This window comes from Peromyscus leucopus, unplaced genomic scaffold (assembly GCF_004664715.2).
Source record: "Peromyscus leucopus breed LL Stock unplaced genomic scaffold, UCI_PerLeu_2.1 scaffold_228, whole genome shotgun sequence".
NCBI classification, from domain to species: domain Eukaryota; kingdom Metazoa; phylum Chordata; class Mammalia; order Rodentia; family Cricetidae; genus Peromyscus; species Peromyscus leucopus.
Window position 1 is genome coordinate 130,837 of NW_023505101.1, and position 15,533 is coordinate 146,369.

Sequence of the window (15,533 nt, forward strand, 5' to 3'; positions counted from 1 at the left end):
AGAGCTCCTTGGGAAGAGGGTGGAAGCTTTTCAGGGTAGAGCTTTGCAGGGTGGAGATTGTGGGGATTTCACATCCAGAGTTTAGGGCTTTTTACTCTGTAGGGAGGGGCCAGGGGCCAGAACTTAGGGCAGTTAGAGTATTCTGTGGGTGGAACTGGCAGTTAGAGGTCCGGGGAAGGGACCTGCTCAAGGGTTTACAGTAGTAATTAGTTTGGGGTTGGTAATTCTTCTAGGAGGCAAATTATCTTGATTTTTTTTCTCATTTTTTTCTTTTATTGAAAACTGGTTCTCTTCTCATATACTATATATATCCTAATTACAGTTTCTCCTCCATTTTCCCCTCTCAGTTCCTCCCTCTTCACTCTGTACCCTCCTCTTCCATCTGTCATTAGAAAAGAACAGGCTACTAAGAGATAACAACCAAACATGAAAATAAAATATAATTTGGCAACCCAACAGGAGGAGAAGAGTCCCAAGAGCAGGCACAAGAGTCAGAGGCCCACTCATTCTTCTTTTTTTTTTTCTATTTATGTACATTGGTATTTTGCCTGTATATGTGTGTATGTGTGTATATATATATATATATATATATATATATATATATATAATGTATGTATGTATGTACGTATGAGGGTGTTGGGTACCTTAGAACTGGATTTACAGACAGCTATAAGCTGCTGTGTGGGTGCTGGGAATTGAACCAAGTCCTCTGGAAGAACAGCCAGTGCTCTTAACCACTGAGCATCTCTTGAGCACACACACACACACACACACACACACACACACAACTCATTCTTACAGTCAAGAGTCCCATGAAAATGTTCAGCTAACAGCTGTAACATATGTGGAGGCCGACATAGGTTTCCTGGTGAGATCTGAGCTGCATTGACCATGTGCATGGTTTCCAGGTGATTGGAAGGGTCTACACTTGGCTGTGCTAAGGGAAGATCTTTTGCTCACCCCTTGGCATTCCTATAAATAGTTCCTTTAGAAGAGACAGAAGAGGCCGGTGAATAAGGATCCAGGCCCTCCTGAGGCTATGCTGTGTTTCTATCTGTCTCTCTCTCCCTCTATCTTTCTATCTAAATCTCTTATCACTCCTCAAAGTAGCCTGGGGTCAAGATCGGGGTGTATCCCCACAAATGACGCATGAATAGGAACCCAGGGACTTTGGCAAAAGGAGTGGGGTGGAGGGGTCATGGGTATAAGGCATGCTGATAAGGAATTGAAAGAATGTGACAATTTTTATTCTCAGGAGTGAAGGTTAGGCAGTGAAATGCTAAAGTTGAACATTGAGACTGCAGTGTATATTTCTCTCTATCTACATTTCTTTCTCCTCTCTCTCTTTAATTTGTATTTACAAAATTTAAGGAAAAACTATAAAGTAGAATACAGAAATATAGTGTAGGAAGAAATTTAGAGTAAGGTAGAATATAGAAATATTGGTTAGGAATATAGTTTAAGAAAAAAAAATAGGATAAGATAAGCAACAAGTCAGAGGAATATGTCCTTGATTTCCACTATGGGGTTTGAACACAAAATCCTGGAGAAGAATCAGAAAAATCTATCAAAGATGAAAGAAAATGGGCAGAAAAAGATTCCTGTGGAAGGTATTGGCCTGGAGACAGCTTAGAATCAGGCCCTGAGAAGCAGAGGAAGAATTTTCCCTGAGGCGGTTGTGAAGGAAATAAAACTTTTCACTTCTGCTGAATGAAAACATCATACCATCAGAATTAGTTTCCATTTGACATTGAAGCCAAAGTTTAGAGAACAGAAGTCTTGTAGGAAAACTTAGTAACTCTTCTTCTAAAAAACTGAAAGCTTTTCAGGTCTTTCATTCTCAGAGCTCTTTTCCTTCTATAAGAGCAAAAAATTTAACTCACTGGAAATAAATCTATCAGAATGAGAAAATCACCTGTAATTGCTCTAGGGGGAAAAAAAAAAACTCTGAAAACATGGCAAATCCTTTCTGCTAGTCCTGTCTCTCTTCAAGCCAGTAAAAACAGCAGATACTTGAGATCCTAGCCAGAATCCCCTGTGGCTAGAGCCTAGCAAGAGAGAGTGCAGGCAGAAAGCAGGGGCAGAGTGTTCGCAGAGGCACAGAGGAGGCTGCAGCATCAGGGACTCTGTATCTGGTGGAGGAGACAAGCAGGACAAGACAAAGATCTAACCGGGAGGGAATCTCTCTGAAAGGGCTGAAAAGACTTTTTGGTACTTTCATTTTCTTTCACTGACCCGGTCAAGTGGAAGAGCAAGCCCAAGGGTTTTTGTTTCTGGCACCAAGGAGCCTATCTGAATGTGTTCGAACAGGTGGGGACAACGTCAGATGAACGAAATACATCAATGCCAGCTCGAGGAGAACAGAAATCTCCCGTGATAAAAGAGCAAAAACTTGACTCAAAAAACTCCCATGGTAAAAACAAAAGCACAAAAACAAACAATGTAAACAGTAACAGGAGTGCGGGCAGACCCGAAAGGCATCTTGGAAATGTAGTCTGTAACATAGCTTGTCACAGCATGAAGCTATAGATAAAGGCAGCTTGGGAAATGTATAGCGCAGAAGCGAGATGCATGGCATAGCAATAGGCCCATAGAAAAGGCAGATAAACTGGGACAAAAAAAAAACTTTCAAATGCTGCCCCAAAATTCTGTTGTTGTTTTTTTTTTTTCAGCTTAAACGCTGCTTTTTCTAAGTGCTGCTATAAAGCTTAGCTTTACCCCTAAAACGAGAAACAAGTGATCAAAAAAACTTGCCTGTAAGGAGATAATTATAACGCTAATACTGTTTGTCAGCAAGCTACTGTGAAACGCTTAAGAAAGCAAGTGAAAAACAGTCCATACACTGGAAAAAATTGCTTTTAGGTATGAAAAAAACTTACAAGCAAAAAAAAAAAGAAGTTCTTTGCCTCTGGATAAACGCCTGCAGTGAGTAATCCCTTTGCAAATCTAATGGGAACAAGGAAGCATGTATTCAGAAAGGAAGAACTGCTTTGTAGATGGAGATCAAAACTCTAGAAGATCTAGCTGTGTTACAAAATAGAGTCACTCCACTTGAAAGTCCTTATAAGAAAAACAATGCTAAATTAGAATGGTTGCTTAGTAATGCACTGATGTTTGTGAGAAGCTAGTGAATGAAGTGAAAATACTGAATCACAAAAATAATAAAACAGCACATCTATATTCTTAACTCCTTTGGACAGTAACAGTTTCTGTGAACAAATAATCTTGTCAGAAATATTGGGCTAACAAAGCATAGTGGAAAGAGCTCATGGCAGTCTCAAAATACAAATTCAAAAAATAAAGAAAAGGAAATTTACCCTCAGTCACACATAATGCATTGAATCATGCTCTTTTTGTTCTGAATTTTTGAATGTGGACGTCTGTGAGCAATCTGTCATAGATAAGTTTTGGCATGATGCACCTGAGCAACTTTTGCTTGGGTGAAATGGAAAGATCCTCTATCAGGATTATAGAAGGGCCTGACCCTGTTTTAATATAGGGTCGAGGACATGTTTGTGTTTTTTTCACAAGATGAAAATGAAGCTCAATGGCTACCTGAGCATTTGATAAGGAGTGTGGAAGAGAGGAATGTCAGCTCCAATGATGATCCTCTAGAACTGGAGTGAAAGCAGATGATCCAATGTTCCTGATAGTGAGGTTCCCTCCTGTAGTCTGGGGAAAGCAGGAGACTTAGGGGGCCCCCAAACCGCTGAGGAGTTTGGGACAAAGGTTTTGTTGCTATTTAGTAAAAGGTGAAAGGAAACGGAGCTCAGAGCCACACTGCTTTCGTTTGACTAGTGGCAAATCAATGCAGCCTCCTTTGAGACAGTGCCTAATCGCTGCTCAGGAAGTTTTTTTCTAAGAGCTTTATGGCAGCTCAGTATGGTAATTCTACCCTCACTCTAAGGTGAGGTTTTTCAGTAGAGTGAACCAAAAGTTCTGCTGTTGTTTTAATTGTGGCATTCAGGGGAGCTGCAATGAGTTGGGTGAAGGGACAAGCCCCCAACTGGCAAATGTCCAGGCTGTGCAACATTTTCTGCCAGTTCTGGGATGGCTGGAAGGGCAGCGGGAAAGGTGACTTTGAGGGAGTGGCATTATTCCAAGTGCTACAGCCCACCAGCACCCAGTGTTACAGCCACGCCTAGGCAACAGCACTCACTTAACATCCAGGGCTGAGGACTTGGAATACAAGGACTCTAGAGCGCATTGGCAAATTTAGGGTCAGTTTTCAACTGTCAGAGGAACTTTAAAAGGATGATATCAAAACTGACTGTGAACTTTAGAAATGAAGCAGTTTTTGAGTTCACTTGCAATTTTAACTGTGGTGATTCTCAATTCATGTATTCTGTCTTGTTGGAAGATAATGTAAACATTTCACTTAAAAGATCTCTTCTAGATGTTTGATAAGGTTTATAAAGGCAGTCCTATAGAATGTAAGTTTAAGTATGTATAGTGATATTAGTTCTGTTAAGAGCTCTGTTTTAAATGTTTGCTAAAGTTTACAAGTTTGCTTTTGATGTAAGTTTGTAAGAAGTGTAAATACATATACTAGAGTAGTCATGCTAGCTGAATATGTATAGTAATGTTCATACTAGAATTATGTTAGTATTAATGAACCAGGGTTTGGTGAAGCTAAGGGAATCTTTAAGTTTGATGCAGTTTATTCAGTTTATTTGATGCAGTTTGCATCAAGAATTTATTGATTTTAAAAAAGGGCTTGGCACAGCTAAGAGGCTGTTTTAGACATCTTAAGACCCATTCAAAAAAGAACACTCCATCTTGTCATCTCTGCTCCTTTGCTGGGTGTGTGGCAGCCTGGGGATGGCTGGGTTGTTCAAATACTTGCAAGCTCCTGAGTCAGAGTTGAGTTAAGCTCTCTACCCCTCCTGCCAGAGGGTCTGAGGGACTGAGGGGCTCTTTACAAAATTAAGAGGAGGAATCTGTGGGATCCCACAGAGGTTTCCTAGTGAGATCTGATCTTGCTTTACCCAGCAGGGTGGCATAAGGGGGTGAATTGGCCACGTGCATGGATACTAGGTGTTTGGTAAGGTCTGCACTTGGCTGTGCTATGGGAAGGTCTTTTGCTCCACCCTTGGCATTTCTTTAAAAGCCTTTTATAAAAGACAGAAAGGACTGGTGGACTAGGATCCAGGCCTTACTGAGGCTATCCTGTGTTTCTATCTGTCTCTCTCTCCCCTGTATATTTATATCTATATGTTATCCCTCACTCCTCAAAGTACCCTGGAGGAAAAGGTGTATGTCCCTCACAAACTAAAAGGAGGTAGAGATATGTACCCAAATACAAGTCAAGTCAGCCTTTGGCTTTGGGAAATGTAGCAGTAAGAGTAACAGATACAGTGTAAAGAAGAAAGAGAGAGAAAATATAAATCAATAAAAGGCAGAAGCAATAGGGAACAGTGTTGGTCTGCTGAGGTACCTCTAGTACTGTAGATGGGGGAGCTGTTGGGAGGAAGGAAAGCAGCATGGGGATATGAGATAACAGAATCACTGAAAGAAAGAATAGCTTGCAGCAGGAAGGAAAAACTGAGTGGAGCTAGAAAGAAGATGAGCTTGTTAGCTGAATGTTGATTTCATCTTTGTGGTGTTTTGAGTGAGAATGGCAGTGTTTGGGGAGGTATTTGCAGCCTTGGGTGACTTGTGAGATTGTAGCCCATCCACTTCCAGTTCACTTAGTGTTTGCCCTTGAGGATGTGATCTCCCAGCTTCCTGCTGCTGCTACCATGCCTGTCACTCACTGCTATGTCTCCCTCTATAATAGAGGAGAACTCATCCTTGGGAGCCATAGGCCAAATAGACTTTCCCCCTGTGGATCACATTCTTTTTTTTTTTATTAAGAGATTTTCTATTCATTTTACATACCAACCATGGATTCCCCTGTCCTCCTCCTCCCATCCCCCCAGCCTTCCTCCTAACCCACCCTCCATTCCCACCTCCTCCAAGGCAAGGTCTCCCATGGAGAGTCAGCAGAGCCTGGTACATTCAGTTGAGGCAGATCAAAGTCCCTCCTCCCTGCCAAGACTGAGCAAAGTGTCTCACCATAGGCACTAGGCTCCAAAAAGCTGGCTCATGCACTAGGGACAGGTCCAGTCCACTGCTGAGAGCCCCTAAAACAGTTCAAGCTAAACAACTGTCTCCCTTATCCAGAGGGCCTAGTCCAGTACCATGGGGGCTCCTCAGCTATTGGTCCACAGCTCATGTGTTTCCACTGGTTTGGCTAGTTGTCTCTGTACTTCTTCTAATCATGGTCTCAATGTCTCCTGATCATAGAATTCCTCTCTCTCTCATCAACTGGATCTTAGAGCTCCACCTGGGAACCGGCCATGGATCTCTGCATCTGCTTCCATCAGTCATTGAATGAGGGTTCTATGATGACAGTCAGGGTATTCAGCCATCCAATCACTAGAGTCGGTCAGCTCAGGTACCCTCTCAACCATTGCCAGTAGTCTTTGGTGGAGCCATCTTTGTGGATTCCTGGGAACCTCCCCTAGCACTCTGCTTCTCCCTATTCCATGGTGCCTCCACAAAAGAAACTCTTTCTTCTGTAAATTGCTTTCAGCCACGGAATTTTTTTCACGGCAACATAAAATCTTCTTGAGAGATCTACTAATTTGCCCCCCTGATCTTGGTTCAGGCTGTATTTCCATGTTGATTTTCATTCTTCTCTTCAGACTCCCAGCTCACCTTGTGTGTGCTTAACTATGTCCTATGGCTGTGGATAGCAGAGGCCAACTCCACCCACCGAGTTGCTGTGTTCCCACTGGTCAGGAGCAGCTAGTTGATTGTGTGGTGTGAAAGCACTACTTAGTGTTTGTGCCTTTCCCCAAGGTGGGGCAGGGGGCACTAATGGTGGTCCTTGCGGCTGTCACTGGGAACCCCATCTATATATCCTATTGGGGTTGCTTTTGTAGATTACCCCCAAACATTTCAGCCCAGTTTTGCTGGGTAAAAATTCCACTAAAACAGTGGCAGCTGCCTTGTTGCAAACACAGCAGTCAGTCACCCTCATTGTAGAGAGAGTCTATGCATCCAATAGTAGAAAAGGTCTGTTGGGGTTTTTGATCAAGTTTCCAGGACTGGAGAAGTGACTAAAAGAGTGGTAAAACAGCCTTGTTCTGTATTTCCAAACTGTAATCAGACACTCATTCCAACATGGCATCGAGTTCTTCCATCATACCAGAATCCTTTTAATGTGTTTTTAAATTCGTCTTTCTTTACCATGTTATCCTCATAACCTGTGCATCCCACCTGTGATCACATTATAAAAGTATCTGATACCAAGATACATTTCCATCAATTTAAATTTAAGAATACTACTTTGTGTTTTTATCTGTGTGTGAAGTATCATATAGCCCTTAAACAATGCACCTTTTAAGGGTTTGGAAGAACTAGGTGACTATAAGATTAGAGAGGGAAAGTTTCTCATTACATTGTATGGCCTGATTTACACGTCTTTCTCTGGAGAGGAAAATACAGCTTATGTATTCTCTATATACATATATGTATATAGAGGATATATATGTATATCGAGGATAGATGTATATATGTATATAGAGGATTACCGAAAGACCCAATTTTACTAATGAGAAACCATCTTCCAGAGATCCTAGAAAGTATAAAATTTACAGTCATGAGAAAGATTCGTCATGTACAAGCCACAAGGTAATAGAAGAGATTGATGCTTGTAGTCAGAAGAATTGAAAAGTCAGTGGTAAGATTTAAAGGTGAATCCAAGGAAAAATTAGAACTGCCTTTTGCAAATGGATCCATGTACTCATGCTGCCCAGTGCAAAATCTCAAAGCCATGAACCTCATAAATCCAATAGTATAATGTTGTATCACCATCATAAAATGCAATTTACCAAAAAAAAAAAAATTATCCGTCACTATCCTAACAACGTATAAAACATTTGAGTTGCAGACGGACATTTTTTCTAAAAACTGAAAGTAACTTGATAACTCTGAGTCAGCTCTTGGAAGGGGTAGAAGTAAAATTATCTCTTTTTTGTAGAAAACACATCTGCCCGGTCTGTATCCATGTGAGGTGCTCCTACACTCCAGCACATCACTGCGCTGAGTCCTGCGTCTGCAATGGTCCTAGGCAAAAGATCTGGGAAGAGGCAGTCTACCTCGAAAAGGAAATGACTCGCTGTTATTCAGTCAGGACGGATGAAAGGGAGAGAAATGAAGAGGAAAGTCAGAAGTTCTGGCTCTGAATTGACACAAGTAAAATCAAGTCATTGTCGATGTTCACGTTTTTCAACCACTGGTTAAAAACAGAGTTCATGAAGCACAAGCCATGTAAATAAGTGTGAGTATTTTCTTTCTATCTCTATGCCTAGAATGTACTGACACAACCTTGCCACCACTATCACGTGATCACTAAAAATAGCGAAAAAACAAAACTTTCTTACTTTTCCCAAAAGGAAGACCAGCAAATGAGCTCTTCAGATAGACCAAGGTTCACAACCTGTGGGTTGCAATCCCTTTGGCAAACTTTTATCTCCAAAGTATTTACATTACAATCCCTAACAGTAGCACAATTACAGTTATGAAGAAGCAACGAAAATAATTTTATGGTTGGGGGTCACCACACCATGAGGAACTATACTAAAGGGTCACAGCTTTTGGAAGGTTGACAACCACTGAAATAGATATATTTTGCCCACAAATACCACTGGTCTGTGGTTCTCTGTCCTTCATTCATATTAAACAGCACTTATGTCACATTTTTATTATGTAGACTATAAACCCTACCAGGGAGTTGGATTGTCTGACTCCACTATCTCCTCAACATTTGCAAGCCACACTTAGTCGAGCCACAGTAAAGACTAAACCAGTCTAGAACTGACCAGAATCCCCTTTCTGGTGACTTGCTTTTGTAGTGTCAGGCAGGCCACTGGAGGAGAAGGGTTGTCGATGGTGTTACCCATGGCATGCTACTAAACCAACCTGCAGGTGGGATGTGCCCATTGGTGCGACACTAAGTGTGATCAACAGCTCTCTGGTTAGATTTGAGGTCTGTGAAACAGCAGGAACATCATACCTAGTACTGTAAACCCAGTCAAAATCCCATGGAGTTTATTATGGGTGTTAAGCTCGAGCGTGACGTTGCCAAACCACCTTTCCAAGTATTCATCTGAGTACCCATATATTTGTACTGCTGTCAGCCTTGATCAGAGAAGCTTCCTTTGTAGTGGGCAGAAGTTAATGCAGAGACATGACTGTTTGGAGTGTTGAGAAAAGGTAGCTGTCTACGAGCAGCGCTACGTGAAACCTCCATACACACTCTCACCCTTAGATTCGGGAAACATCATGGGAGAGGAAGCAGAAGAAGTTTAAGAGCTGGAGGACAGTGAGGAGTGCTATGAAATGTTGTCGTCTGCTGGACATGGCATGGCCACTGCCCTCATGACCTCACAGCAGCTGTGTTACCCGTACAAGACCATGCCAGTCAAAATTCCGACAATAACTGAAAAGCTGTGAGCAGTTTATGGCTGCTGGGAAAATGATGGAAGTAGTCGTGAGACAGAGAAGGCGAAAACCTGTGGGACAGAAAGAAGGAGCTGTCTCTGGTTTTCCCATATCTGGAGAAACTCAAGCTTCTCAATGCTCTGGAGGTGAACTTCCTGTTTCCTATACAAGTCAAGACATTCCACCACGCGTACAGTGGGAAAGACTTGATTGTTCCAGGTGTGGACAGGCACTGGGAAGACATTCTCCTTTTGCTATGCCTTTGACTGAGAAACTTCAGGGTGGGCTACAGGACGGGAAGAGAGGCCCTGCTCCTCAGGGACTCACTCTCGCTCCAGTAAGAGAATTAGCAAATCAAGTGAACAAAGACTTCAGTGACATCACACACACAAAAAAAAGGCTATGACTGGCTTGTTTTTATGGTGGGATTGATCTCCTGGCTGGGACCTGGGTCGTATTAAAGACCACCTAGAGATTGGCAAGCTAGATCTCCCCAAACTTAAACACATTGTCCTGGATGACGTTGACCAGGTATTGATATGGGTTTTGCTGATCGAGGGGAAGAAATTTTATGAGTGGCATACAAGAAAGAGTCTGAAGACAACCCCAAACATTGCTTTTCCCTGCAACTTGCCCTCATTGGGTGTTTAATGGTGCTAAGAAATGCATGAACTCTACATATGTACAGGTGGACTGGATTGGTAAAAAGACTCAGGAAGCAGCCATAACTGTTGAGCACCTGGCAAAGTGTCCCTGAACTAAGAGGGTAGCGGTTATTGAGGATGTGATCTGGTTATACAGTGGCCATCAAGGGTGCCTACCATCTCTGAAACCAGAAAGAAGCTCAGGAGCTGTCACAGAATACATGTATAAAGCAGGACTGGCCACTACATGGCAACATTCCACAGAAACAAAGAGAAATCACTCTGAGAGTTTCCAAAAATGGCAATTTTGGAGTTTTGTTCACAACCAATGTTGCTGCCCTGGGTTAGAAATCGCTGAGGTTGACTTGACTGTTCAAAACTGTCCACCAAAGGATGCGGAGTCCTGCATGCATTATTCAGGACAGACAGAAAAACCTGGAAGGACAGGATAAAAGCTTCCAGCAAGGAAGCCATCAGGCTTTTGGGTTCTGTTCCTCCTACCACAATTGGCCTCTTCAAGCAGTCAGATAGGAAGCTGACTGAGGAGAAGGGAGCTACAGAGGCCCCGGTGGCAGCGCTGCCTCAGCAGCCGGCCAGGGCTCCTTGATTAACTCACAAGTGTTAGTAAAGTGTCTGGTCAGTGAGGAGAGGTGAGAAGGAACTGTTCCCACTGCGGACTCCAAAGCCCTTCCCCACTGTCAAAGCCCCCAGTGCGTCTTTCCGTTTTGAAGTCCCCATTCCTCACAGAGAAGACAGGCTTCTGAACTGCTTCATCCAACCATCATCACTTGTCTTTTGAAGAGGGATAAGAATTCACTGCATCGTTTTCCAACATACTGTCTAGATTTACAAAGTGAAGCCAACCATGCATCGGCCTATCCTTGTATGTTCATCTGGCAAGTTCACCTTTGTGTGTGTGCACACGCTGGGGCCTGAACCGGGAACCTCACACATGCCGAGCATGCACATGCCCTACCACTAAACCCCATCTCTAGTCTCTTACTTATGTCCTCCAAAGAAAGTCCCTAAGAGATGCCTCAGTCTCTGGAAAACCACAAGTCGGGACTTTTTCTTTTAACCTGATACTTGGCATTCCTTGGCCTCTTGGCCTCTTGGCCTCCTCACAATCACTCGTGTCTATATGTGTCTTCTGCTGAGATTGATACTGAGCAGTTCTTTTCAAAACCCATTTCAGATTTAGCTGATTGAAATAGTTTGTGCCAGACTCTGGATGTTGAGGGTGGAACACAGTATATTTTCTCTCCATAGTGTCTCCACATACTCTCAGTTTCTCATTAGAAAGGCAATTCGTGTTCCGGTGAATTCTCTACAGACAGTGTATATAGAAGTACATTTTCATAGGAGCCAGTGTCTTTGAAGTTCAGTTCCAAATGTCTGAAGTCTCTAGTTTTTTTTTTCATGGATAATGAGACTTGATGCATGGTATTTAACTGTTTGTGCCCTTTTTTTAAAGATTTACAAGAAGTAATTAAGGGAAGAGGGGTCTCAGTTGGTATTGCTGAAGAATGTTTGAGGAAAGCCACGAAGATGTTCTTCATCTTCACAGGTGAGGAGATGGGAGGAAGCACGCTTTGAGTGGTGACCACTTGGTGAGTCAGGACCTTTTTAATATTAGTCTCTCATACATTACATCCCAACTGCAGTTTCTTCTCCCTCCATTCCTCCCAGCCCCTCTTCTTCCTTTCCCTCTCCCCCAGATCAACTCTTCCTCCATTTCCTTCAAAAGAGCAGGCCTCCCAGAGATACAACCGAACATGGCATATCAAGTTATAATAAGACTAGCATAAACCCTCTATGTAAAAGGAAAAGTGTCCCAAATGCAGGCAAGAGAGTCTGAGACACCCCCAAGTTAGGAGTCCCACAAGAACACCCTGCTACATAACCATAGGGTATATGCAGAGGACTTAGCTCAGATCTATACAGGCTCCATGATTGTCGATTCAGTCTCTGTGAGCTCCTGTGAGCACTGCTTTGTTAATCCTATGGGCTGTTTTCTCGTGGTGTCCTTGACCCCTCTGGCTCCTACAATCCTTCCTCTCCAACATCTGTGGAGTTCCCTGAGCTCCACCTAGTTTTCGGCTGTGGGTCTCTGCATCTGCTCCCATCAGTTGCTGGATGACACCACCTGAAAGACCCCCAGGGGAGATCTTCCTTCAGGAGAGACCCCAAACCCAAGGAACACACGGAAACCACCGATCAGATGCAAAAGCAAGAGGGTTTATTAGATACACGGGTACCTGGGGCGAAGTCTCTAGGAGGACTTGCGCGCCTTCCTAGGGCAAGGGGGACTTTTCATGGGATCCCAGGGGCAGAGGCGCGCTTACAGAAGCGAGAAGCATAGTTACAGGGTCCCTATTGGTTGTTTCAAAGAAGGCCAGGGTGAACTTGGGGTCGTATGTGTGTGGCTGACTTGGCCTTGCTCAGGGTATAGTGGGTGTTTTTCCAGCCCAGCTGCTTATTCCTCAAGGCCAGGGGGCCAGCCATAAAATATCCTGATTTGACTCAACTGTTTTTCTCCCAAGGCCGCCGACCACAGTTATCTCTCTCCCAAGGCTGGATGGCTGGCCATAGTTATCTCTCTCAAGGCCGGGTGGCTGGCTACAGCTGTGAACTCCTGTTTTTCTGATTCCTTCAGAATGGCGTTTCTTAGGCTAAGTTATTGGGACGGGGGGGGGGGGGCATTTCATCGGCCCAACGCCCCATGTCCTCATAATGGAGTGGGGGTCTTTCACACCCTGATGAGTTATGACCCTTTTCAAGGGACTATATCTACTAGTGGGCAATCTGGGGTCTTTAAGGGGCAGAATGGGACAACTTTGTCTCTCAGTGGCCCAGGTCTGAAGCCACAGTATAAGATCTACATCTGTGAGGCTGCTTCTCCATTGAAAAGTTATGCTTAGAGAACTCTCCTAAGACAAGCTGTGCCATTTTAAGCTGTTGCTTTGAGGTAACTGAAGAACTCGGTTTAGCACTTGGCCAGTAATAACTGCCAGAGTCATCAGGTCTTCTTTCTCAGGGAAACATCCCACATAGCACAGATGCTTAAGCGGTGGGTCCTCTTGCCTTCCACGACACTCTGTACAGAGATCTTAGAAGGCTCAGAAGGAAAAACAGAATCACACACTCTGTCATTTTTTTTATTCAGTTGTTTAGATCAACTAAATTGTCCGGCTTATTCTCTGATTTTAGTGTGATATTTACCTCCTAACTGGTCTTTCCAGAACCCTTGCCATCAAAGGGTTCTGATCACCAAATCAGCTCCTATGGTTGAAGCAGTGTTTCTTTTTTTCTATTTAGATTCAGGTTTTTCCCCTGAACTCTAACCAGATGATTCTTGTCCTCTGTGCTCAGAATTCTTTTGAATGTTTTCTTTGTTGATAGCTCTGTGGTCCATAATAAGTTTGGGTGCTGCCCAATCACTGGGCATGCTTTAGTGAAACATTTCACTCTTAGGATAGGAACCCGTGCCATATCAAGCAGATGAAAGGACATGCTGGCTGTACTTTCAAGAGGAGAGGCTAAAACCACCTTGGATTCTGGGTTAGCCTATAGAAAAATGATCTGCCATAAATCAAACAGTGAAGGGCAAGGTTAGTAGTAAACTCTTTACACAACTTACATAAAATATAGCTCTTTGAACAAATGAAGGTAAGATTTCTTCTGGATCCCAGAATCCAAACAATATTTATATGTATAATTCAGCTATTATTTGGTTTAAATGGGCTAATTTGGAAATGTTATTGTTTTTACTATTTTCTACAGAGAAAATATTTTCCAGTTTATCATAACTCTGGTCTTTTGAATTACAATCTGTCTTTATGCCAAGCTGTCTGTATAGCTGCTTCTTTGCAGCTGTACATAAAATGTTTTTACATTAAAATGGGTTACTATATAAAGTACTGCATTGGGCCATAATAAAGTTTTTAATGCTTTATACTTTTAAAAAGAAACATGGTGGGGAAGGTGGGCAGTTCCTGAGAAATTACACTTGTGGTTTTCTGGCCTTGACACCTGTGCATACAGCTACACTCACATGTGCACTTGCACACACAGATGCAAACCTATACATACACACAGAGGAAAAAGTCTTCAAATGCAAAGAATTCGTGAACTAACATTAAAACTTCTGTTCTTCATACTAAAGATGTTTTAGAAAGTGAAATAATTATGAAAATTGTCATATTAGGCATAATAGCAAATATAATAAATTCCCACCAAAAATAAAGCATAAACTGAAATGGCCACATTCTTTGCATACTAGATATAAAGCTAGAAACTGGGCCATTGGAAAATACCAACGTTTCTATGAAAACATTAGTGCTAAAAAGAAATCCAAAGCCAATATCAGTTACTTCAGAAGACAAAGACATCTGGGCTGAAGAGATGGCTTCACATTTAAAAGTATTTGCTGCTCTTTCAGTAGACCAAGGTTTAGTTCTTAGCACCTACATGAGGTGGCTCAAGGCAACTATAGCTTCATCTCCAGAGTATCTGATGCCTTATTCTCACCTCCAAAGACAATACCTTCAAGCACATGGTGTACATACAGTCAAACTGGCACGTACACATAATAAAAAAATTAATTCACTGTTTTCTAAAAAACTAAGGTCTATGTTAGGATTGGTGGCACATGCCTGTGATCACTCCAGTCAGGAGGCCGAGGTAGGAGGAGCAGTTCCAGTTCCAGATCATTCTCAGCTACATTAAAAAGCTCAAGGCCCGCCCAAGCTGCATTAGTTCCTGACTCAAAACAAAAATTTTTTTTTAAAAAAAGTAACAAAAATAACATGAAAGTACATTATAAAACATAGTATTTCAAATGTTTTTATTTCACTATAAAAACAATTTAACTTCAATAAATTCAAATTCATTTTAAAGCAATTAAATAATAAATGTTGAAATGTAGAAAATGATAAAGAAATAAGTTCAAACCCAGGAAATAGTGTTGATATATAGATTCAGTTTTCAATAAACAATAGGAATATATATGTATGTTTATATATATCGAGGATATATATATCATCCTTGGCTTATTCAAGAGGTAAAAATAAACAGCATGAGAATAAAAAGTCAATCAATACAGAAAATGTTGAAACACTGAAGAAAATAACATAAGCTCCTGTAAATGTTTGAAATATTTGCTAGATTAGTTTCATGACAGAATAACATTTCTAGAGCACAAAAGTCAGCATCAATGTTTAATGGTGAAATACAAGAAGCATTCCTGTTATAATCGTAAAAAAATATGAAAATATAATTCTCCCTTACTATCTAACAGTAATGAAGATACTAGTAAATAAAATTGGGTAATAAATAGAAATGTGGTAAAATTACTGAAAACAAAGACACTAACTTATTTATGAATGATACAACTAG

At 41.9% G+C, this 15,533-nt stretch overlaps 1 pseudogene; it reads left to right on the forward strand.

Annotated features, from left to right (window-relative positions):
- The first annotated feature begins 9,511 nt into the window (after positions 1 to 9,511).
- On the forward strand, positions 9,512 to 10,743 carry LOC114693400 (annotated as a pseudogene).
- Positions 10,744 to 15,533: the final 4,790 nt, after the last annotated feature.